Raw genomic sequence first — 26,879 nt, 5'->3', positions numbered from 1 at the left:
GGAAGTTCTTCTTCTCCTTCTTCTCCCTAGTTGTAATGGCACATACTCACAGTGGGGGATTGGCCAGAATTCGTTGTAGGAGATTATCCCTGATTGTCCCCATCAGCTTTCCTCCTTTTCATCGCTTCTAAAGCTTTCTTTGCTTTTTTCTTCTTCACCTGTGGAACGTCTGATTGCTGAGCTCTGCTGCCAATCTCATTACCGTCTTGATTTTTTCGGCTAGTGTATAGATCAAGTTGAGTAGCACCGATAATTGGGCGAGTTATTCCACGCACATGATAAAAAGGCGACGAAGGCGGCAGGAACAACGTGGACAAGCGCTAGCCCTCTGTTCAGATTGTTCGTTCCCGTCTCCGTCTTGATGTTGCGCTATTTTATTTATCATTGCATATATCAGTGCAAATCCATTCGGCTGCATACGGCTGTCTTATCCCTATTGGTAGTGACATTACCTGCCTGATCCCTTCGGCTACATACGGCTGTCTTATCATGACATTACCTGCCTCGTCTCTTCGTGCATATGGCATGTGATTTTTTTTTCCTACCCTTAGTTTCCTACTGACCCCTTTCAGGCTACAGCCGTAGAGCATGCCCACCTCTGTTCGTATTGTGCTTCCTTATGCCAATTAGTCTACGCTTATTGAATAGCTTTGATACCTCTGCCAACTTTATACTGTCTATATATAGCGTAGGAGGTTTTCGTGTTTTGGCGTCCTTAATCAGAACGTTCGCCTGCTTAGATAGTTTAGTGGTATCCTCCTTAACTATCACACCGCTTACTCTTACTTCTACTGTGCTTTCAGTAATGGTATCTCTGTATTTAGTTTTCATTGGTTGTACGCTAGCTCGTCCTCCTCGGTTACAGGCGGATATCTGTTTTGCAGCGAGATCCTGAGTTCCTCTACTATCGCTAAATCTTTGGTGCGTTTCTCCCTCACTTGTTTCTTCCGTCTCTTCAAGTCCATACTAATTCAAGACTTTACCATCCTATATGGTTACTACATACTAGACATACTACTAGTAGGTGGCTGTTCATATTCAGAGAGCACCTGCTAAATTCATTCTACCTAATTCTTATTCTCGTAGTTATCTCACTCTCGTGGTCCGGGTGAGCGGTGACTGTGAGTGCAAATTGGATGCATTGTCTTGCCACTAGCAATTTTTCGCTGCCTACTATAAACGTTCCTGCAGTTTTGAGTATGAGGCCTTAGACTGCGCATTTATTCCTAAAGGACACTGGGCTAAGTTCAGGGCTGTGAACTCTGCGTTTGTACTCTCTTTTGGCCTGCGCACAGTTGTCAAGTTGATTACATTTTCCCTTCGTTTCATTTATTTCTGTTTCTTCTTATTCTCGCTTGTAAGGCAGCTAGGTATTTACCTGGCTAACCTCCCTGCCTCTCCGTTCTTTTGTCTCTCGCTATCATTTTCTTCGTACTAACTTTCAGACCCACCATTCTACGGTTCCTGTCCCAGGCCGCGATCGCGCTTCGAATTTCGTACCTTGAGTTACTTAAAATGGCAATATTGCCAGGAAACCGGAGATTACTGAGGTATTCTGCATTAACCCCGAACTCTTCCCTATACGGTTCTATTAATAACTCGAAACGCGCAGTGAAAAGGGGTCGAAAGATTGGGTCCCTTTACCTCACACCCATCCTGAATAGGATTTTAACCCTTTTCTTAAAAAAAAAAACAAAAAAACTATGGTGTTGTGCTGCCGCTACAGATGTTTTTTATTAGGATTACGTATGCCTCTAGCCTTGTCATGTCTGCATGACTGATGGCGTTTGCACTCTGTCAAATCCCTTCCCGTACTATGCGAAGGCAATACATAAGGGTCGCTTATACTTTGTGCATTTCTCTATCACATGATTGGTTGTGTCAATATGGGTAGCCGTTGAGCAGCCTTTCTGAATGACAGTTCGGTCCTTTGGATGTTTGGAGCATAAGGTTTCTCTAATGCTGTTAGGGACCGCCTTAGTAAATGTATTGTAGGCAACAGGCAGTAGGTTGACCGGGCTTTAGTTTTTCAAAACCTTCACGCTCTCTTTATTATGGCTTAAGAGGCTATTACAAATCTTACAGGGCTCCGGCGCCCTCTTGAGGGACTGTTACTGTAGGGTGAGAAGTTTTTCTAGCACTGTCTGTTTTTCTAGCACTGTCTCCCCATCATCCTTCAACACATACGCAGTTGTTTTCTCTATATGTCTGCGAGTCTTTTAAGAAGGTTTCTTTTACTTCGGATTTCTCATTATTAAAACGAACTTTCTCATGTCTTAGCGTGAATTATCGCGAGCTGAATAATTTAAGATTGTATGACTCCTCAGATTATTATGGCATCCCTTTAACAGGTATAAGTTGGCCTTTGCACGCTCTACAAGAAAGTCGAGGAAAGCGCCCTCTTGCCTTGCGCTTTGTCTTACGTATTTACATCGCAATGAATGGTGTTAAGTAGCGCTTATGTCTGTTATAGCTCTAATTTTGTCTGGTTGGGCTGAATACTTTGCTTTCTAGAAAAAATGTACTGCCAACGTGCCCAAGCAGCCACCCTTATACACGCGAAGTCGAAGTTTATAATCTCAACTGTCCATCTCTAGCGATAACAGAACAGTCCGAATAATTTTGTTGCTTCCAGCCCCACTTATGCTCTGTACCGCAAGGGATCTCGAATGCTCATAATAGCATTTTTTTTTTCCTTAAATGAAAGCACCCAATAATTACTTTGTCATTGCTTTGACGTCATAATTCCAGAAATGGTTTGGTTGGTTTGGTTTGTGAGGTTTAACGTCCCAAAGCAACTCAGGCTATGAGAGACGCCGTAGTGGAGTCTCCGGAAATTTCGGCCACCTGGGGTTCTTTAACGTGCACTGACATCGTACAGCACACGGGCGCCTTGCTTTTCGCCTTCATCGAAAAGCTGCCGCCGAGGCCGGGATTTGATCCCGCGCCTTTGGGAACAGTAGTCGAGCGCCGTAACTACTGCGCAACCCCGGCGGGGTAATTCCAGAAATGCATCGATTCCTCGAGATCGACACGAGTAAACGCGTCAGGCAGCAATCATCACTAGCTGAGTTAGTGTTTCCTTCTTAATGCAGCTTAAGCGAAAATAAGACAGCGGCAAGTGAGCTGCAAACGTGAAGAGTCCTTCAGCTACAGTGCTCTCGCAGCTAAAAGAACGGCCCAGTTATACTGGGCGAGAGATGGGAAAGACGCACACAAGCGCCGACTGGCCATGCAGTTTCAAAGCGCGTCGAAATTCAGGGGTCCACGACCGAACGCGTGTACCACCTTCCACGTCCAAAATCGGTAACGTGAGTCATGAACGAGATCAAAGTCGGATGCCCAGAGGCTTCTGACCTGGATCCTTGACCGGGTTCAACGTTCCAGAACGCGATCAACTCACACGTCACGAGAGGATTTAAATTTGGCTACGGTTGTTCCGGGGATGATTGCCGTATAACTAGCGTACCTTCCTCATGGGGAAAACTTGAGCCGTACGCGCGTCTAAAGACAGAAATGGCTCCTCCACGTGTGAACGGTCGCTTGTTGGTCTAATCTTGTGCAATGTTCGCCTCGTTTTTTGTTTGCTATCTCAGAGCCTATGCCTTTGCGGTGTACTTGCCTTTACAGTAATAAACACGCGCTATTGCGCTGGAAGCACCGTCAGGCGGAATGAATGATTGGTTGATTGATTGATTGATTGATTGATTGATTGATTGATTGATTGATTGATTGATTGATTGATTGATTGATTGATTGATTGATTTTCTTTTTGCAGACGTGATCCTCCGTACGAAGATCAGTCAAATTAGTCACATCCATGTAATGAGGCAGAGCTATCCTGTCTAGGTGATACCATTGCCATTTTTCTCTGCGGTTCACGCAGCAAGCATAAGTATGCATTATGCAATTAACTGCAAGCAGAGCGGGTTTACTAAATGCAATTCAATTTCGAACTATGGTTAAAACGGAGTAGCTTGGTCGGTCCAAGGCGCAGGGCCGTTATTAAGGAGGACGGGAGCTTTTAGCAAGGCACAATGTAGCCACGGTGTAAATGCCTGATTTTTTTTTTTTCAATAGCACGCTTTGTTTCCGGACAAGAGTTTCAAGATTGAGCTTAATGCTTCAGTGAAACAACAGGCGAAACTAGAGGGACTGTATGTTGCCTCATCAAGGTCCGTTGACACGGGTCGCGAAAGCAGGACTCGAATGCGGTCTAAAACCAAAGGCCAGTGAGAGCAACCAGGACAGTAAAATTGAAAAGCCAAAATTAGTTGAGCGTGAAAACTCTAATAGGAGAAAAACAATTGATTATATGTTTCTGGTTTATGGCGCTTTCAAACACCACTCAGTACAGCGGTTGGGGCACTCGATGACATGGGTTCGATGCCGATCGCAGAAGCGTCGGCCGCCTTTCAATGGAGGCGAAAAGCAAGGAGTCAATGTGCTGTAAGATGGCAGTACACGTAAAAAAGAGAGAGAGAGAGAGAAACAGGCGGTCAAAACTTTGGGAGCCCTCCATTACGGCGTCTCTCATAGCATCATATCCCTCATAGTCGAGTTGGAAGGAACTGCCAACTCGAACAGCTCTTTTAATGTGTCTACCAAGCAGTTTGTGCCTAGCAACGAATTTTGCTCCGCACTAACCTATCTAAAGCCTGGTGTGCCTCAAGGTTTGGTGCATATGGACCTATCCTTTTTCTTTTTTACGTTAATGCCATCAGCAACCTCACTTCTAAAATTAGGCTATTTTCCGATGACTGTGTTATTTACAGAATGATTACTGACCTTCACACTAATAATGCTGTGCAATCGGATCTTGACGAAATCGCTTGACGAAAATGCAAAAGAAAGCTTTTGCATTTACGGCGATGAGGACCACTGAGCCCAACTCTTATTCTTTCGGTAACTTGGTGATTCAAAAAGTTCCTACAGTCAAATAGCCCACATTTCTTCAGATTTGACACGGCACAAATATATTGATTACAAAAGCGTCCAAAACCCTCGGTCTAATTAGGCGTCACTTGTACTTTGCAAACCAGGCCACCAAACTGTCAGCATACACAACTGCATACTCAGGTCATAACTAGAATACAACGGTTTCATCTGGAACCTACATCAAGCATATCTTGCAGAGAAACTAGAATATCTTCAAAATAAGGCAGCTAGGTTTATCACAAGGAAATACTCTCGTCACTCAAGTATCACGGATATTTAATCATCCTTAAATTTAAGCTCACTTGAAAAGCAAAGGCTTGTCAACCTGCTATGTCACTTTCCCAGGCTTTATCACAATCCATCGCCTTTCACAGAATACCATATCAAGAAAGCGCATCTCATTTTCCCCCGTTTAGACCACTACTTTAAAGGGCAACCAAATATTGCACACACCGAACTTATGCGTTATTCACCTATGTTCTTGGCCCTTTAACAATGGTGTACACTACTAGCAGAAACCATTTCCGAAAAAACTTACGACGCATTTGTTACCAAGCTCAAATTTGTAATAGGCTGTTAGAATTGCATTCTTTTTTTACTTTGGTATTCAGCATTGTGGTCCACGCGCGTATGTGTTTCAAGCACTTCTTTATCCAGACATATGTTCTTTGTTTCTCGGGGCGAATGTTTGTTTATGCTTCTCAATTTTTATATTTACTTGTGTTATGTAGTACAATTACTTTATGTATTTTTTCAGACCTCAATGTAATGCCTGTAAACGGTATTTAGGGTATGTGAATAATAAAAAAAAGAATGGTGAGATAGGAATCGAGCACATGTGACCCTTGCACCCTCCGTTTGGATTCTCGCCTCCGGTAAAAATCCCGAGAATGCGTCCGGGAGGTGGCACAAGAGTATCCACTGCTCTGGCCACAAAGCTATGATCATCCTATTGAGTTCGACACTTTTACCTCAATAGAATGTCGACGGCTGCAGGAAATTTAATTTTTTTTATATATATTATTACGAACCAGATGAAGGGCACCTGCAGACGTAGAAGGGGACCGCAGAAAGGCCGAATTTTAAGGCGAAAACCTTTCTATAGGCTCATGGTGAAAATCTCACGTCGGCAAGGTTTGTCAGCGATATGTGCCAGGGAGATGTGTCAGCGAGATTCCGCGAGTGACAAATACTGCGCCTTTCCTTTCCTGCAGACGAATTATAGAACGCCGGTGAACTTTGATGCGTTCAACGGAACGCTGGTTGTGTTGCGACAAGAGGGCACACGATGTACCGTGTGCAGCAGCAATGCTCAGACTTTCGCATATCTTCACTGTAGATGCTGCAGGGCTCTCGCAACTTTTAAACCCAAGCCGAGAGCCAGCTCGAGCGCTCCTCTCGCGACCGTGACCGCTTCGTTCTCGTCGCTGCTCACCGGGCTGGAAACTCGAGTTAGATGCGTCGCAATATGCTGCTGAAAAATAAAACACACGCGCATATGCCTCACGAAACTCGTTGATCATCTGTGAATTTTTTCTCCATTATGTCGCAGTACCAGTCGTTGGTTTTGTCGTTGCTACCATCAAAAAGAAAGAGTGGTTCGAGACGAGGAGAGCTCAGCTCGCGGACAACTGGTGTCGCGTTGGATAGCGACGAAGTACTAAGTGCTTCGCTGGCATCGTACCTCGACGGTAAGCATTACCTTTCCTTCGGTATTTTTTTAGGTCAGGGGGGCCTTTACCTCCGGGAAGGGGCTTTATAACGCCTGTGGAGGAGTTGCCAGACGTGACTTTCGGATGGTTACCCGGTAGTTCATAGGAAATAGTATGTTCCAATGGGAATTCTCTTCTCCGCCTGGAACTGGATCCGGAAAAAATGCTCATGCGCCATTTTCAATGTGATGAGCGAACTTATGCATGAGAACTATTTTCACGGGTCTTGGAGCCGTGGATTTACGGTGATTTGATGTTGTGTCGTGTTTAGTTTTTCAGCGTGTACGGAATTAGGGCGTCGGGCACAAGGCGCGGGGGGGGGGGGGGGGGGGGGGGGGGGTCTTCGTGCATTTTGTGGTGATTTGAAGTGTGCAGTCTAGCGTGATTTGAAGGTTATCACGTGCGTTCCGGCAAAACGGGACAAAGCATTTTTCGCCGTGTGTCAAAATCATTGGTCTCGCCCTGACCGCTGCCGAGTCCCAAGGGATTCGTGCCGACGATTAGGGGAGTGAATAGGTGTTCAGGCTAAAGCCTCTCCCTCGTCATTTTTGACGGGTGGGAATGAAAGTAATGTCTCTCTCTTTCGCGGCGTCACGGCCGCTTAGTCCGCATCAAACATCACGATGCAAGAGTTGGTTTTTCATCCTTATGTGCTGGCGCGATGTATTTAACACAATGACTTACATCAGTTAAAAGTTCGCGCACGCTACCTGTATCAACTTCCAGTCTTTTGGTGGAAGTTGTTGTGTTAAGTACATCGCCCCAACACGTAAGTAAGATAGAGGAATCATTCGGATGGCTAAACCCACGCATTCGCTGTTCGGTTCTTGCGAAATGAGCCCTGTTCGAGGAGTTTTAATCTCAGTAGTTTAGAACTGCAGTAATCTCACCTTCAAATCGCTTTGCTCTTTGCACATGCATTTGAGGAATCTATCGGCATATCTCTCGCAAAATAAACGGCGTCATGAACGTTTTCACGACTTACATGTTACTAGATACTGCGACTAAGTTTTTATAGTGAGTGTTGAAGGTATTCTGTTGTTGACATAATGACCTTTACAATGCCTTATTATCTTAGAACAGAGTGCAGAGAGTTGCATGCTGCGTGCCATGATCTTCGTTGTTGGCAGAATCTCGATGCACAAATGCTATTTCTGTTTGCGTATTACAAGCAGGCCAGTCCTTAATGTGGTCATTTTTTTATTGAAATCTTCCTGAGGAATCTCTTGGAGCAAATTTTGATTAAATGTTCCGATATGATTAACAGCTTATTTGCTAATCCGCCAGTACTTTCTCTTCCTTCCTCATTGCGTTAGCACTTTATTTTTGTTTCATGTGGTTTGCAGAGCTTTTCATAGCATTGATTAAAATGTCTGTTCTTCATATGCTTTCGAAGGCAGCCCTAATTTTACTTTGAAACACCAGAACTATTTACAGCATTCTTAAGCCATTTATGCGCAGCAGAAAACTACATTTTCTCGTAGCTGCCCGTGCATATTTTTAACTTGTGTAGTGTGATTGTACAGCAACCTCTTATTTAGTCACTAATTTCATTGAGTTGTGTTCTGGGGTTTCCAAATAATAAATGCAACTAGTAGTAATACTCACGAATAGTTGTCATTTTTTGGCAGCAAAGCTAAATTAACCAAACTCTGCCACATGCCATATTGTTCGCAAACAGCTTTCAAAGTTTGCGCTTCGCTTGCATCGAGTAGTTACCCCTGCCATAGAAAACCAATGGGGATCGTTTTCAATAATAAGAAAAAAGTATTATTAGTGGAAAGAACTACGAGCCGCCCGAGGAGAGATTTGCGGATGCATTGATGGTTATAACGGAGTCATATGATATGCCAAAACAGAAGGAGTTTGTAAACAACTTCCTATTGGGAAACGTGCTTTATATAGGAGATAATCCCTCGTATATAGCTGGCAAGGCAAGCCTCAAATTCGCGCTTCTGAGATGTATCCATAGTCACGGGGTACGTTAACCGGCCGGAAGGCAGCGGTGGGGTTTAGGGGCATCCCACGAGTTGTGATACCATAGCCGAAATTAAGAAGAATAGTTTCGCATGACCATGGTTCCTTATATCGAAGATCCCTTACAACAGCAGAGCAAATTCCAAGGCAAGGCGAACGTATCAGTGTGCGGCAAGGCCTCCGTAACGTTAAGCATTGATTAGATATCAGGGATTTTGCAGGAATAAGATGTTCGCAGTTAGTGCAGGTTAGGGTTAATTCGAGTTCCTTTTGAGCGTGTTTTGTGGTGGTATCGCTTACTAGCGAAAACATATATTAAACGTTGTTGTGCGGATTTGCTCGCCCAGTACTGGCACTTGACCTGCAGATGCTGCAGGCAACTGAACGGTACAAAGGTTGCAACGGAACAGAGTGATAGAAGAAGGCTATTTTAGTATGCGGAACCACATTTTGTGCACCCGTCGGTGGAGCTACACACGCATCTGCTTCACGTCACAGTACTTCATGAAACAGCGACGATATCGCATGGTGCGGAAAATCTGTGGCCTTTGCTACCAACAATCCACATAACCATAGACTTGTCCCAGGAGCCAAGAGAGCAAGCCATACGGTTGGAGATGTGGACGACAAAAGCAGTGGCGACCCCTTCTCTTTTCCGTTTTCCCCACCTACTCTCTTGGCAAGGAAGGGCGTCCTGCGCACCTGGCGTGAATAGATTGGCGAGACGTGCGAGACCTGACACTTGGAGGGCGTATCTTTATGGGTTTTTAGCGACACATCGAGCAAATCGCCCTCGATATGATTGGACGCTGTTTCGAGTGTTGCGCTCCCTGTTCTGAGGATCTGTGGAGGTCAGGAAAGTAAAATGAAGGGCTCCTTCGAACTGTCTAAAATGCTGACGCGAAAGCCTTTTGTAAGTAATGTAAATAAACCAACGATTACCGATTACCAACGATAATCATTGAGGTAACAGGACGCATCATAGGTGAACAGCAGACCCTAACGAAGACCCGAGAGGAGAGTCTTTATTACGAAAGCCGACCGCGTATTCTTTTTGGAACAAAAGAGATAGGAAAAAAAAAAAAAGACCGAATATATCAAGAGCCCCAGAATCGGCCGCAATTATTCCACTATGAGGACCAGTAACGGCGTCGCTTGCAGACTCATCATCTCGTCCGTAGAAGTGAAACCCCGCATTCGTAACATCCAAGACAAGAAATACATTACAAGCTGCCTTTGGAGAAAGCAATTAATGACGTATCGTCGTCCGCTAAAGATTCGTGACGATATGCGGGGAGAGCGAATAAAATGAACATAAGTGCCGATTTCCTTCTGATTTCGCAACCATTTCGCGAAGGAAACAAATTCGACGGGGGTAAAATAAACTATCTGCGCAGAAAATAAAAATAAATTAGGATTTCGAAACGCGAGCGGTTGTCCTAGCTTCAAGCCCAGGTAACCATAATAAACACCGACCCGCACCTCATGTCCAGGCAACACGCAAAGGCTGCTCACTTGTCTCGCTGTCTCTCATACGCGGAAGCATGAGCTCGCTCTGACGCTCCAGTCGGGGCTTTGGGTGCTGCAATTTGAGCATCGGTGATCGTTGGCTTAGTTCCCGTTGTTAGATGTATAGATACGCGTCGGGTATATTGATGCCCCTCGCGTTACACACCGCGTTTTCTCATGTGTGGCGGCAATTCAGTCTGACCCATTTGACTTTGGCCCTCGATGACAATAGTAAATAAATAAACATATCGAGTGTCGCAAGCAGCACTAAAGAATAAACGCTGAGCCGTTGGAAAGTTTTGCCGCAAGTTGCTTTGACGAAGAGCGGTGGGTTCTGCGATGTACACCACAAGTTTCTACAGCCTCACTTTTTTAACAGGTCACCGTAGACAGACGCGCTGACTTACAGGTGAAAATGCAAAAAAATTATTTCTAGTATACGGCGAGTTTGAAATACCTCCCAGGCAGAGCCATTGTTCGTCAGAACCTCCCCATCTTTTACTAAATTTGATAAAGTTTCAAGTTTTAGATTTCTGCTTTTAAACTGGTCATTTTGCCTATACCCTGCACGCAAGAGAGCCTCTGAAACAAAAGAAAGGCTGTATATTTGCTCCAGTTGCGAGGCATTCTGCGGTACCCTCCGAGCATAGCATGGCGACAGCCCTGCAAAGACCCATTGCATACTTGACGTCTCAACCAACCCGGACGCTTGGGTCGTCATGCCACGTTGAGCAGTGCGGAGTCCATACGTGTCTTGATTTCCCGGACCGGAAAGTCTCGCTATATGCTTCCACATTGAGACGACGTATAATTAGAAAAGAGAAACCCGACAGGCAGCGAGAGCAAATTGCCCTGACCTCACTTCAGACATCGGCGTTCCGACCTCTTGTGGCACACACCGCGAACTTCCCACGCCTTTGTTGTTATCGACGGCAGAGTCGTCCGGCTTCGTTCAAAGGCGAATCACGATCTCCGATCAGGATCTCAGCGGGTTTCCCTTATCAATGAGTAAATCGCGCTATAGGGAAAGAGCAATGGAAAGAGGGGAGGACACGATTAACTAGAAGTAGTGGCCAAGATGACGGGGCCACTAGGCGAACAGAGAAAAACAAGCCGCACACCACTCTACCACGCGCTTAAAGAAGAAAGGTGTCGCGCTGCTTCCGCCCTGGAAAAGCCTGGCCGTATCTGTAAAGGCTCGATGACACAGTGCCAGCGCCCTGCTACCGGCCAGAGAGAGGGCGAGGCGCGGAAAATGGGGGACCCTTCGAAAACAGGAGCGGGACAGCTGATTTCGCGTGCTCACTCGGGCCTCCGTTTCCGCTACGGGACTTCCCACCAGAAGTCGTTCACGCATGGTACGAGCGCTCGTCTTCGACGGCAATGCTGCGTCCAGGGCAGAGGGCCATTGTGCAAGATTAACTGGCTGCGAGAAGAATTATGGGGAAGAAGAGAGACCCCCTCTGCCCTACCAAGCAGCCCAGTTCGACACACTGATGCTAAGCGCCACCCTTGCTGCTTTGCCAAGCCACGCATAGCGAGCACTCTCCTCCTATACTTGTTTCCCAACGCCAGCCATTGAGATCGGCCACGCTGACCGCGCGACGGCAACACACACAGGCGCGGCGGCTACGTAGCGCTGACATCACGACGTCGACGTCGTCGCCAGAGCGAAGGGAGAGGAGGGCGGGCGTAACAATTTGGTCGCGCGTAAAAACCCCACTTCGCGTCCGAGCCAAGTTCGAGGGCAGGCTGAGAGGGGGTGACATTTGCCGCTACGTCACGCCGACGAATCCAGAGAGGGTTGCCGATCGGCGGCAAGGACTTACGCAGGGAGAGTCAAACAGAGAGGGTGGAAACCTGGGAGAAACCGGTTCCGGAGACGCTGGCGCAGCGGTGAATTCAAAACCGTTGCCCGACCGACCGCACGACCATGGCTTGCTCGCTGTGGGGAAAGAGCGCTCACCGCGGTAGCGGCAACTGAGAGCGAAGGTAGAGCGGCAAATTGCATCCGATTAAAGAAAGGAGGTGAGCGAGGAGGCAGTTTGAGTGACTCAATCGGACCCAAGAAGCGGTGGCGAGAGAACAGGCAACGCTGGTTCATTCACGGATATTCCTGCGACGACGACGCTTTCTGGAAAAAACAGACGCGGTTCACACGCGGGTGAGAAAGGTGCGGGGAGGGCAGTGTCCAGGCGCCGTCCTTCCCTGACCACTGTCTACGTAAACGTTCAGCGACAGCACGCCGACGCGAAGGGACACACACACGCACTCACACTGTTCCACGTGCGATTGGACCGAGTTCCTGCTGCAGTCCGGCGCAACGGCAGCGTTGCGCGTCATGACCTCAGCGCCGTCGCGTCGTCTTCCAGGACTGGCCCAGCATCCTCACCTCCGGCTTCCGCAGAGACTTCGCGCCTCTTCAGAGTGACTCGGTCGACCGACACAAGACGTCGGCGCTACTGCTGTCCGCCCCTGACTCGTCGAGCTCCATCACCGGCGCCCGCACAGCACGAGCTTTCGGAAGACAGGTCTTCTTGACCCCCTCTCGGCGTAAAGAGAGAAAAAGAAACTGGCGCCGGTCGCCGCCTCTTCGACGCCAGGTCTGGACTCGCGTGGTGCAATCACGCCGACAGCCTCTTCCGCGGGAATCTCGGCGCCGGCCGGTCGGCGGTCGCTACTTCGTGCCTTGTTGTCGTCGTCGGCTGCGATAGAAGGACTCGCTGCGGCCGGAGGACCATCGTGCTCGCGTGGGCGTCCCGCAGAGAGGCAGTGCCGAACTTATCCGCGCATCCGGAGGACAACGCGGAAAACCACTCACGCGCTTCTCGAGTCGGACGTCGTCGGACCGCAGGTACGTCGTCGGATTTCGCCGTCGTGCCTGGAATGTCTCTACTGGTGGATTACGGCTGGATCACATCCTCACTCTGCGGAGCGGCGGCGGCAGCGATGGACGACTGGCCGTACTACGAGGTAGGCGAACACGCGCGACGTCCGGCGCGCCTCCACAGCGAAGCCGCTCGCTGTCGTCTCCATCCGGGGAATGTGTCTCACTGACGTCCGCCACTCTGAATATCCGGCTCGGTTCCCCGCGACACACCGAATATAGGGGAATTTCGGGGCAGGAAGATGCGTGGTCTGCTGCCGTGATGAATGGCACGATTCACGCATCTCGGGCAGCGTGTCTCCGGAAGTCCCCTCGGAGAGCGCCGCGGGGGCGTTCGTTTGTCTGCCGGAATTCGCTGGAATTCTTTCACTGGCTGCAAACGGCGACAGAAACAAAGCGGAACTCGCTCGACAATCCTCGAACGTTCGCGCAGTTCATGGCGCGGAATGGATCTGTGCGCCTTAGTAATGCTGAATTCGACTGGGACTGCTTCATGTATGCCTTTCGAGAGTGCCATGCCACGCCCACGACTTGGAGCAAGAAGCATGTTGTTTCACGCCTCTTGCTTCAATGTCAAATTCCGGTCCATATCCGTGAAAACATGGAAGCTTCGAACGTAAGCGCGATCCACCCGGTTGCGAGGTTTGCTTCACTTTCGCTTGATGAACTCTACGCAGTCATTATCGCCCGCCGTCGAAGGGACGGAAAATCAGTCATTAGAAACGCAAAAAGTTTCATTATCGCGGTTTAGCAAATACCCGAATAAAAAACGTCCATACGGCTGTTATTCGCGGCTAGGCCTCGTTCGCGAGCTGGTCTCCGCGTTTAGGCTTATAGGCGTTTTTTTTTTTCCGAGTAAATTCCTGGAGCCGGTTCTTCGAAAACAGGACCGTCGAAGGGTAAATTCAAAGCAGTGGATGTTGCCAGGATTAATCGGAGAAGTGCAGATAATACTTGACCCTTGGCAAAACAATTGAATTCATACTGAATGGGTCAACGTTTCTTGCAACTTAATACTGGAGCCTTGTGTACCTGAACCCGTTTAGACAGTGGAAACATCCAACTCTAGACACTCGGGTTTTCGAGAATCATTCCAAGCGTGCAGTACTATCGGGAACAAAAGTCTCGACCGCGCAACCTGCAACTAAAGCGCATAAATTTCGTATCGACCATTTCGTCTGGTATCATACTTTACCATGTGAAAATTGGACTACAGTTTTTTCATGTGTTCTAGAGAAATTAGGTGATAGTTCATTTCGTTTACATTGTGCTTCTAGTCCGAAATTGCTAGATGTATGGCCCAAGGACTTTTGTCCCTTGCAGTATACATACTGTAAAACAACACGCTCAGTTTTATATGCACGTGTGTGCCGCTTTATTGAGGTTTCGTGTGTGTTTATACGGCTTGTTCCAAGAGGGAACATGCATTTTAAAATCCTTGCTCAGTGAAAAAGAAAAAAAAAAGTCATGCAATCCCCGAGACGCGTTGGTGACGGCGTTCTACAAAGGTAAAACGCCGTATTAACGCACGTTTACTCTGTACAGTTACATTAAGAAGCTTGTCTATTGAATGGTGCCTGCACATAACCTGCTGAAGGTGGGGAGGGGATTTCTTTTAACAGTCTGTTCCCGGTGTCTATCTTCATTACATACATGCTGATATTGTTGGCGCGTCGCAACTGGAAATAATGGTCAAAGACATTTTTTAACTGGTATATTCATTTATAACCGCGTTTTTTCGTTTCGTATGTCGTTGAACTCGACCATTATGATCAATATGTCTGCAGATTTACCGTCGTGATTATGATCAATATGTCTGCAGATTTACCGTCGTGAGGCTCGTAGTTTTTTTTTCTTACCAACATTTTTGCCGTCGTCAGAACAGTTACCCATTGGTTTTCTATGACGAGTTACTACTGAACGCGAGCAAAGGACAAATTTAGAGAGTAAGCTTTCTTTTTTTTTTTTTTTTACCACTCGTCGTAAATGTTGACCATTTCCATCAGCATTTTCACAAGGTTATCTTACAATGTTCCACAGTTGCCTCTGGCATGGGCATCGCTGGAAAATGAAGAAAACAACGAAGGGTCAGGTCAGTGGGAAAACCTTGTAATTTCCCGGAAGGTGCACGTGACTCGAGAAAGAAAAGGTGGTGCTCTAAATCAAAGTATGCGCCGTTCTGACTTACTTTAGGAAATATAAAATTTTCGCTTTACTAAGTTCGACGTATACGCACATGCAGGCACTTACACCCTATTTTAATGCGTCAAACTGGATATCCGCTGAAAATTAGCGGCCTTGTAACGCAGCCGTCTACGTATATTATGATCCGCAGTTCAGTTGCTTTCTGTATTCGTTAAGGTCGCTAAATATATGTTGCAATATACTGCGTCCTAACTGGAATTTCGGGATTCTCTAGTGTGCTTCTATAGAGAGTACGAATGAATGAAAAGAATCGGTGTTCAATATATCGTGTATGTCCAAGAATTCGTGGCCTATATTACTAGATATCGATCCCTGCTTCTTATACTTTGTTCCCCTTTTTCCAGTTATGGCACCAAAAACGTCAATATTTCTTCCTTATCAGACAAGAACTGTAACGACAAGGAACTGTATAATATGCTTATCAGTAATTTTAATCGAGACATTATTGTGCAGAAAGAAAGGAGAAGGAAAAAACAATCTAAAATAATACATTTAATCACACTCCGATTACACAAGGTAATAATGTCGAGGAAGTTCACCAGCAGGTTTGACGCAATCCCGTAGCGTTTCATCGGGTGACCTCAGCTGCACTCTGAAATGAAGAGAATACTCGTGTTGTTTCCAGGTAATTTAATTCACGAACTTGCACATGGAGACATTGGCCGAATGTTTATTCACTCCAGGAACGTGACAAGATATGTAAAGTCCTAAACGCGCGAAGACTCGTTTTACATTCCATCGATCCGCGCCGCACGATGAAAACGTGGCTAGAAAAACCCACCAAAGCGCACAAATTCACCCTGTATGTTTTAACTGTCCTAATTTACAAGGTACTTTATGAACAGCTGGCCCGGCTTAAAGAATAAACAAGATTCGGCAAAACGAAATTTACAACTGAAATTCGTGATCTGCATAGCCTAGTTTTTGAACACGCAACAAATAAAACAGAAAATGGGGAAATACGACGCTTGCGCGTAGTCAGTGTTGTACATCAGTGCACCGTGCTATAGATAGCACACGTCGCAAGCACGAACGTACAGAGTGAGACTACGAACTCTTTACCTTTAGTCGGGGGTCGCATTATTTTTCTGTTGCGCGAAGAGACTCACTCGCTGCACCCGTAGAGCGGGTATGAACAAATTAGGCCTTGGAAAGAGTCACATAATCAGAACGCCGGCCGGCACAGTAAGCTTTTCCCATGACGTCGTGGGGATATATGAGCTCTCGCTCAAGCGCTTGCACGGGCCCGACCAGCGTAGCCTGCTGGCTAGAACGCCGCTTCTGGACGTATACGCGAAACGACGACCCGCTGTGACGTCACCAGGGCAGAACTGGCTGGCTCGCCCTTATCGTACGTTTCTTTCCTATATTTATTCTTTTTTCTTTTTTCCCCCACCTTTAACGATGGCAATGGCTGCTATGAACATTTCTTTCTTTTTGGAAATTACGCATGCGCTAAAAATAAAGAAAACTTGGGTAAAAATATGGAGAGCAAGTGTAATGGGCAATCCGCTGCAGTTCGCGTATAGGTGAAGACACGCGAATATCAAAATACCGCGAGCAGCCAGGAATTACTGGTGTCACGGGAACTGTTGGAGATTATTCGCAGGTGGTCTACAAATTCCACTCTTGTGTATAAATAGCTCTAGAGCTATTTATATAGAGGAACGGATGTGTACGCATCCGCGCTCATCTTGGATATGTTTTATTGGAATGACGCTTACATACGCCACACTTGTCTGAGAAGAGGTATGGGGCGCGGAATTACGAGCGTCACGAAGCTAACCTAACGCCATTCAACGTGGATATCGGGCGCACTTTACATACTCGGTAGATGGTCGAAGCAGTGCGGCTTCGGCACGTGATCCGCTCTCGATCTCTGATAGCATCATGATTAGAAGCAGTTCCCAAGAGTATATAACGCTGTCTCCCAGTGAAGCGTGGGGCTCCTCTCTCTCTTATTGAGCGTGCAGGGTGTGTAAAAGGCTTGGACTGACTGCTCAGTTTTTATTTCCGCAAGATTGAGCCTACAATTTTATACTTTTACTCGAAAAAAAAAAAAAAAAAAGAAAGATCAGGCTCGCAAGACAGACGCCCAGTGAACAGCAACATCGACATGTGACCACACCTTTTACCACAACCTTGCTTGGTTCCGTGGCGAATGTTCTGCCCTCTCGCTGTAGTAGGTCACGTAAAAACTGAAATTCCCTGCAAGAACACGGCATGTAAAGCTGTGGTCCCCACGAAAGACTCCTTATAGAAGAGTCTCGCAATGTGGCACATGCGGCAGCTTTTGCTTGCCTTCTTTGAAGCGCGCGTCGACGTGGTCAAGTGAGCATCTCACGACATTGTACTCTCGCGAAAGGCGACATATAGCCAAAGGTGATGCTGTGCAATATGTGAGTTTAATATCGCTAAGCGGCTCATATGAGCTACGGAGGGCGTCGCAAAGGGTTGCAAATTTATCCAGACTACCTGGTTGTTTTTGATGTGTCCTGGATTTTTACGTGAAGCATACTGTTCCGTAGCGCCGAAAATCCATCGCGGTACCCCGCTTTGCGAGGGAGCCTTCAAGGAAAAGTCGAATTCTTGCCGGGGCAAAAATTTTGGTGGCACCGTCATGTGATGCGGCAGCCACCGGAACTCCAGGCTTGATACGTGTTCGCCAAGGTGAATGGCACCTCCGCGTTTTAGTGCATCATCAAACTACTCGTCTACGTCAATGTAGAGCGAAAGTGATACCGGAAACATTATAGACGCCTGGTTTGGAGTCGATTGATAGACGTAGTGTTGGTCGATGAATAGGGGGTGGTTGATAGTGTGATTCGTTGACGATTAGTGAGTAGTGACAGCTGATTAGTGAATGAAACTAGCGGGGCGCAGACAAGCAACCTCGTGTGTATGTTGCTAAATTTGAACACGTGCGACAACGTTGTCGGACATTGTACCAGATGTCGTTTGAGGATGTCTCGTGATGGTAGACCAGGTAGAATTCGTAAGAAGGATGCCGATGAGACTGGGAAGAACGCTCGGTATGAGGCAGCTAGATGGTTGAAGCGAGAGCGGGATGCCTTGGTACGAACCTTAGAAACGGAAACAAAGCACCGTAAATGTGCGGAGGAACCCGAGCTGGAACACCAGCAAGCTTGCGAGAGTCGTAAACACAGGGCTGAAGCTGAGCTGGTCAGTAAAGTCAAACGTGCAGAGCTGAAACGTAAAGGCAAAGAAGCGGGCGTGATCAAAGTAGCTTCTGAGTAGCAACAAATTAGGCAATGCATGCGAACGCTATTGCGTCGACACTTAGGGCGAAGCTTAACCGACCTCCTATTTTGTTGTAATTTGCCTCCATCGAAATAGGACAGCAGTGACCGGGATCAAACCAGCGACCTTAGGATCCGCAGCCGAATGACAAGGTCACGATGTGTCATAGCCGTCGAAAAAAATGTGGCCCGTCAAAATGTGTTTTGTAGGAGAGGCGCGAAATAGCAGACGCAATAGGCATAATGAGATTACGATAGGCGCGACTGCGTAAAGCTTTATATAATCCAACTCAATCATATAATATGAAAGTTTAAAGAAACTGCTTTAACTAACTTTACGTCTGTAGGTCGCGTAAAGTATAGAAAGTGCCGTCATGCGATGAAACACCCACCGTGCGGGCTCAGTGGGTTTCGGCTGCCAACCGCGAGGTCGGGGGTTCGACTCTGGCTGCATAAGTCACATTCTTGCTGAAGAAAAACGAAAAACGATTTCGGTGCAAATTATAAAATTTAATATCTAGCTCTTCACTATACGGTGTATCTTGTAGTCCACAGTGTTTGCTTTGGTACTAATAGAAATCCAATAATCACAGCTACCCGGCGGTGAACCTTGAAAACGTATAGTCAGTCTTAACCACATTACCGAGAACTATTGCTCGAAACAAAGAACAGCGAGTTACACCTAGTCGCTGTCAGTATATACAAAAACAGAATTTATGTGCAATATTCACGTTCGTGAAAGCGGTAGTAAAATGTTTTCTCTCATAATAAAAGTTTCGGTTTTTTATAAAAGCAGGGGTGTGAAAATATTCGAAAATGTCGGGTAGCTAATCCAATATTCTCGTGTTCGATTTGCTGAATGAATCATATAGTGCGTGTTCAAAATTAATGCCAGCGAATGTAATACGATCTCGAATTTTTAAAAATATTTCGAAGAACGGCCACGAAGTTCGAAGGTGACAGTTGCAAAAAATACGAACCGAACAGCACGCTGATGCGAACGGTCTGTGCGGGGCGGATGTTATAGAGCTCCGCGACGGGGTCCACTTTATGTTATGTGGCTCATAATCATAAATGTCATTCAAAACAGAGCGACGCTGCAGGCGCGTTTGCCAAACCGTGGCTCGATGCTGGACACCATGGCTGCATAGTTCTCGTTCCTCGCATCTGCTCAAATAGGGAGCGAGTTTCTTCTTTTACGCATCTAGAAAATTCTATTTTTTTTATTCATGTATGCGTGTGTCATGACGGTCATAGGAGGAGGAAGATGAGGAGGAAAGGCAGGGAGGTTAACCAGTAAAAGCAACCGGTTTGCTACCCTGCACTGGGGGAAGGGGATAATGGATATAAAAGTTGCGAGAGAGGGATAGAAGTTAATACAGTCACATAACAGACACGCCACATCACATCACGTTACAGTCATGCCATAGCAAACTCATAGTATTTCGATTAGGCCTGTGCTTCTCATAAAGCGGAGCGGTGCCTGGGAGGCCTTCGCCGCATACGATCGCCGTGGCCAGGGACCTAAAATCTTAGTTTCACTTAATGGGCGTCCATCTAGATGCTCCAGCGAACGGCACAGACACTGCCTTTCCTCACTGTATATCGGGCACTAATATTATCATTGCGGCATTTTACTGCGTAGACCCCAGCGAACATCAATTTTGCGCCTTTTGGCTGTTGTCCCGCCGCAATGATGATGATGATGATACAGTATAGTTAAGGCGCTCGACTTCTTTGTCCAAAGATGGATTGAATCCCGGCCGCGGCGGCCGCTTTTCGGTGGAGGCGATAAGCTAGGCCCCCGTGTGCTCTGCGATGTCAGTGCACGTTAAAGAACCCCAGGAGGTCGAAATGTCCGGAGTCCTCCACTACGGCGTCTCTCATAGCCTGAGTCGCTTTGGGACGCCACAAACCAAACCAAACCTTTTGGCTACAGCTTCAAAAGTCTAGTATTCGTAAGGCTACGCAACGGCTATAGAGGCTCGCTGCTTCGCGTGATTATTTGTTTCGCGGATAGCCAATAATTGCGCATATGTTGCTAAGAATAATCCAATAGTATTTGATTATAAGTTTAAAAACCGTTTACATATACGTTTCCATTCGAATCGGTTTTGAAATAGCTACCGTTCGCACACCAATAGTAAAAACTATGCGCCGGTCCCGTGTTTTCTACGAGCACGTGATTTTTTTTTGTATATCATTTATTTCCCACACCCGCACCAAACTAACGTATTGCGGCTGTGATCTTATTCTTCATTGCTCTATTTGTTGTTCTTTCGGCGTTTACGGAGCGCATTATACGTTCAAAAATATGCGGGGATGATAAATATTTCTTCTATTCTTAAAACGCAGTTCTCAGTGTTTCTCTGCTCTCAGTGCTATAAAGTCTTTAGATGTCACTTACTATTCATTTTAAAAACTGCCGGGGCAGCGGCTGATTGTTAGGGAAATGCATAGACATGGGCACACGCCTTCTGTTTCCAGGTCTTCATATTAATTTAGCTCGTGCTACAGTTTGTTTACCTAGCGCCGTTTTTTATCTTGGCTTCACTGAAAATTATCGCTGTGCACAAATTACGTGCAGTATTTTTCGCCTCTTTATGTACCGCTGTAATCCGCGCGCGAAAACAACGAAAATAAAATTCGTTCACGTAGAGCATTGGGGTTCGAGCCCCACGCCATAGGCGGAAGGACCTCGTTGGAGGGGCATCTGCGGCTTTTTTTTTTTCGCTTGTATTTTACTGTAACCAAATGCACCGATACGTTTCTTCGATTATAAAGATGAAAGTGAAATGCCTCGATAGGCGTGGACAGTGGTGCCTATAGGGCGACCAGGGAAACCAAGCTCCTAACCAAACGCGTCGAACGGCGGTGCACGCCAGAGGCAGTGATGACGCCAGCGCGTAAGAATGAGGCCAATGGCTCGCACAGTTTCTTCGGGTGCACGCACATCTTTTGCGGCATCTGGAAACGGGAGCATCGCGCGTGACGCTCTCTCGCGGTGACGGCGAGTGGCCGTCCGCATCGTATAATCGCGCTCTAGGTATAGGCCCGTAGGGTGACATCGTCGAATGACGTCTAACCCGGGACACCTCCGGGACACAGACACAAAACCTTTTGCACATATATATTGTGCAAAGTTTAACAGCCTTTCATTACGGTTTTTACTGGACTACTCCAAAACCTCGGCGCCGCCGTAACTGAGGACAGACATTGAAACTGACCACAGCGTCACCACTCAACATGGCATTCGAGTAACCACATAGATTCCACATTCGCTTTTTTCGTCTCTCCTAGCCTGAGTCGCTTTGGGACGCTAAACCCCATAAAGCAAACCCACCCTAATTCCTTTTTTGTTCTTGCTGTCAGTTTGAAAATACGCGTTTGAGCGCCGATAGTGAATTCGAAATATTACTCGCGTCTTTCAGCTCTGTGCCTTCAAAATCGCTCGAATGAGACTTCAAATAATGGCGTATTAATATCGCCGCAGTATATTGCTAAAACCCATGCCGAGTTTCTTCTGAACTTATCTCTTTCTAACAGAAAGACGTTCAATAAATGACCACATTTTTTCCTCCTGCTCATTAACATGTATTTCTCGATTAACGTATATTTCTACGTGACCGAAAAATGAGCACGTTGGAATTTTTTTTTTTTTCACACTCGTCTTCATTTCCAATATCAGTTATCTGCTCGTTTAATCTTCTGTGACGGTTCTGTCTTATTCGTTCAATGGAAAACCGCCATAACGTATAAATTGTGGTCGCATGGCAATGTGGGCGTTGGTTTCTGTACAGATAAGTACGGTCCCCATAAGTCAAGCCGCAAGTGTCAGCTCCACGGTCATGAACGGCGCTCACACATTTGTGCGAAATTGCGCGTGTGTCGTTGTCGTTCATGAGCAGAACTATAACAAGTGGGTGTAGTTGCCACCGCGGAAGGCCACTTCGAAAATAACGCGATATCGCGATATCAAGCGTTTCGGGACGCAGTAGCCCGTAAAAGAAATTAGTTGTTCCGTGTAAAGCGGCAACACCCTTTATGAACCACTAAATGGACGCCACGTTTTTATGAATTTTCCTTTGGTGGGCAACCAGAAGGACTAATTTGCCAAGGGCAAACCAAAGAACAGACAAAGGTGAAAGGAGCAATCTACATACTGCATTGTGACATTTTTCGAGCGTTGCCTCATTGAAAGTGGCAGCTCCGACATGTCCACTCTGGCTGTAGACGTTCCTGCGTTTCTCATTAACAAATATTGTTCCTTCATGTCCGTTAGAGTAGACGTGATCGTAGTTATAACGGAATATCATGCGTCATGTACTTACGTGCAGGCCTGTACCTTTAATTCCATTTTCTGGCTGTACAGAGAGGAGCTGTGCAAAAAGGAACACTGTCTACTCTCAAGAGCCGCGTATATTTTTACTGCTGCATTATACTTCAAAAGACACTGAAGGGGCCATGAAGTCCAGAGAAAAGCTTACTTTTAAAAAACGCATGACCCTCGTTTACTCATGGGGAGCGATCGTTAACTGAGTGCTTGCGAATTGTCGCGTGTCTCTTCCGCGTGGCTTTGACATGTGATGTCGGAAGTACGCGAGACGCTAGTGAGCAGGATGCAATATATATATATATATATATATATATATATATATATATATATATATATATATATATATATATATATATATATATATATATATATATATATATATATATATATATATCTTGTTTGGACACCACCTCGCAAACCCAACACCTGAAGCGATAGTATGTAAACGTAGCAACATGCACTCTTCATCCACTGGTATACCAGTACCTGACGGTGGTGCGGAAAAATTCCTTCTAAATACACACGTCCCGTGAACTCAAAACGTTCAGTTACTGAGATTTCTGTGCACGTTTTTAAACCCCGTATGTGGCGTAAATTAATTCACTGCACTTTAAAGCGGCTGGCTTTAAAACAGCTGCATCAAATTAGCTTCGTAATGATCTGTATCAACCCCGTGCCGTCTGTCTTAAGCATGATACATCTGCTGTCAAGCTGGTAGGGATTCTGTATCATTGATGGTGGGGGTGTATTGCTAAGGGTAATGATGTGTAGATGATGGCACAAGTGAGAAAAACCCGCCGCTATGGCTAAGCTTAGGCCCTCGGCAACTCAGCCGGGGGACCCTGCTTTGAACCCAGCCGCGTCAATCGCTTTTCGATCGAGGGAAACGTGTGCTGTACGATCTGAATGCACGTTAAAGATGGCTGGGTGATGTAAACTAATCCGGAGCCCTCAACTACGCCATCTCTTATAGTATCGGTCACTTCGTTAATCCCGAAGGCAAGCTGCTAGCACCACAAAGGGGATTAATGAATAAACAGATCAGTAGACGACTCCTAAATTTACTTTTTTTTTTTTTACGAACATGTTTCAGCAGGTATATCAAAACTGCGGTATTATTGAAGGAAGATGACGACAAAAATGAAATGGCAATTTAAAAAATGAAATAGCGTGAATTTCGCCAGGACGTCGTATTATAGTCCTGAGGCACCTTCGCTAGATAGAATGGCAGGCTTGGTACCTCAGCGCTTTATCATCCGAACGCGTCAGAGCTTACCGAAATTGCTTGCACTACGCTCACAGTGCGACCACGTGTAGCATATACGAACACCTCAATCAGGCTTCACCTCAAGCCACCAAAGCGCGCGCAGGAAGTACACCTCTGAGTCCTACGACATTTTTTTTTCTTTTTCTTTTTTTTAGAAAAAAAAATATGTCTTGGATTAGCCATTGAACCTCCCAACTGTATTCACAAAGCTAGTCGCGGGTTTCAAAAGCGTCGGTTCACAAATTAGAATAATTAAAATTGCATACTCGTTGTTTCTCTTCGCTCGCCGCTTTATTATCGTATATTTTTAAAAGCTACCGAATTGATTTTTTTTTCGGACTAGGATCCATTGAGGATTGCAAATTATTGCCTGCGCAGCTTAGCAGGTTTACTACTTTCACATCGAGATAGTTTTGTCGCTAATGTTAAGTCCTCGGAATGTTTAAAATATCGCGCGAGAGTCGATTCCCCAAAGCTGCTGCGCCAGAATACGGAGAGGAGAAAACATTGCGATGGGAAGTGTACGACCACAATTCCTGCTATTAAACGTAACGTCATCTGGTATGCTGTTCTAATTAATGCGAAGCAGCGCCTGCCAATCATCGGCTGTTATGCATAGAAGCCTCAAGAATCTGTGTCTGTTTTATGCTCCGAATATAGCGCGCGTAGGGACGAGAAGAGCAGAGATTTAGATAAGCAGCTAACATACCCAGTAAATCGCTTGCAGTCATTGCTTACATAAAATTAAGTAGATGATCTGCAGCTAACGGCGCATTAATTTAGATATAAATGAGTGATTGCTCATTATAGCGTCTACACAAGCCCACCCATACGACTCAAAGCTATACAACTGTCACAGAAACTTCGTGGTCGAGACAGAATTCATCCTCACACGTGGTTGGAACCAGAAAACATCGCCTATCCGGAACAGTCTCTCTGCCAACTGAGTTAACCAGGATGCGTCCAGAGTGGTAGGGCGGAAGCGAAACGGCCAAAAACTGATCGAACATGTAGCAGATACAAGACGAAAGTAACTATCAGAATTCACCCATAACGCTTCCTTCATGGAGATTGTTTTCACACTAAGCAGAACGGCCAAGCACACAACGCTATCTCCAAGAGCATGACTGATATGCATTCTTAAATTTCCACTGCCTATTTTTGTTCTGCTTAGGTTCGGCGCTGCTGCGCCGAGAAATCGATGGTCGCGCTAAATTAATAAAACGGTTGAAGGCTTTGCAAGTACAACCGCGGCACTTCCGATTGTCTCTGATTTTGATAGGAGGCGTTGCTTTTCTGCCAAGAGAGCAGACGTAGCAGGACTGGAAGGGAGGCAATGGTGCCGACCGCTAGCTGTCGGTGCATGAGGGGCAGCGCTTCACACCAAGGTTCCACAGTGAGGTTAGAAGGTCACTAAAATAAACTTCAAGTGCTAGATTACTTTGTGTTGCACTTTGAAACATCGCCCTTCGCTGCGCGAATAGGCGCACGAATTGATAGAGGAGCAGCCTGAGGCTTTTCCTACTGCCCAACTGTGTGGCAGGTGAGCGGCCGCCTAGGAACATGCTGCACGGCGGGGCCGAACGCGCACACGAAGGCGTAGCTTAGGCTTAACCTAAGCGTGTATTAACGTGATTGCACCCTGTATACTTGGACTCGACAGCACCGGATCTTCGAACGTTGGTGAGGTTTAGAAAGCATTCAATTCCGCCGTTCTAGCCGCTCCCGGAATCTTTTTTTATATCGCGTTCCCCGAAACTCGACTCCCTGACTCGACAGTATTTGCGCGCTTTTAGACAAGCGGATCAAGTGAGTTAACCTGCCCGACTCGCTTCGCCGCCTACTTTTCCTCGACCCAAACCAATGTATGCAGGGCTTGTAGTCGGCGGAAGAAAAGTCCAAATGACGCCAAATTTTGTGAGGAGGCTTTTGTAATGGCGGTATTTCCGAAAGTATAAGTTCCGTAAAACAAGGAGTACACGTACACACAGGCAGCGAAGGCTGCCTATGTGTACGTCTATGTGTACGTATATGTGCACGTCTATGTGCACGCCTATGTGTACGCCTATGTATACGCCGTGTTAGAGGGCGAGGAGGGGGGAGGGGGGGTATGACTCGACTCTGGCTTATACAGGCTGTCGCCCGTCTCATGTTCCGAGATGTAGCTTTAGTATATTTTCCTGATTCATCAAAAATAAAGGGTAATTTTTCTACACCTATAGCCCTATAGCTTGACGTTCATATAGCTAACGTAATGAATTTGCGTTGCGGCCCCTCACGGTGGAGTTAGTGTTGCGTCTTTACAGCTGTAGCTTTAACACCGCGAGTTCCGACCGTACCGTACCGCAGCGCCACCGCGGCTGCTTCAATATTTCGCAGTATTGCTGGCTTTGTACGATTATTCTCAACAGTGTGAATTTTGGTCAAAATACTCAAACCGTACTCGCTTCGATGCTATCACTATTCGATTCGTATTCGATTCGGTAGATGAGGCACACGAATCATATTCGGTTGGCTTCGGAAAATATCGCACACCTCTAACGCAAGGAAGCCCCATATCTGCGGTCTAAAATCGATGTCCTGAAATGTCGCATATACTTTACGCAGCTCACTTACGTCATACATCCATTTCGTCAAAATCGAATCAATTGCATTGAATTGAATTAATGCGCCACTAATTGCACATGCACGTACCGCAGCGGCGCATTTGCAAGAAATAAAGCTATCTAACTTTAAAAGCGCCTAATGCGCATCATACACAGGCGCGCCATAATATTCCGGAGCTTAC

The 26,879-nt window shown here is 46.4% G+C and overlaps 1 protein-coding gene and 1 long non-coding RNA gene across 3 annotated transcripts in view; one reads left to right on the top strand and one right to left on the bottom strand.

The window, feature by feature from the left end:
• Rel (nuclear factor NF-kappa-B family member relish) overlaps window positions 1-26,879 on the top strand; it is a 160,875-nt gene that overhangs the window by 16,268 nt on the left and 117,728 nt on the right. The window lies entirely within an intron of this gene.
• LOC146171868 (uncharacterized) lies at window positions 18,341-23,359 on the bottom strand. Its single transcript, XR_014702749.1, has 3 exons — window positions 23,311-23,359; window positions 22,652-22,727; window positions 18,341-18,435 (listed from the first exon to the last, which is right to left on the bottom strand). It is a non-coding gene; the product is annotated as an uncharacterized LOC146171868 (long non-coding RNA).

Source organism: Amblyomma maculatum, unplaced genomic scaffold, assembly GCF_055883805.1.
Source record: "Amblyomma maculatum isolate TAMU_Amacu unplaced genomic scaffold, ASM5588380v1 scaffold_18, whole genome shotgun sequence".
Classification (NCBI taxonomy): Eukaryota; Metazoa; Arthropoda; class Arachnida; order Ixodida; family Ixodidae; genus Amblyomma; species Amblyomma maculatum.
Note: the sequence above shows the minus strand (reverse complement) of the source record. Positions and strands in the feature narration are given on the sequence as shown.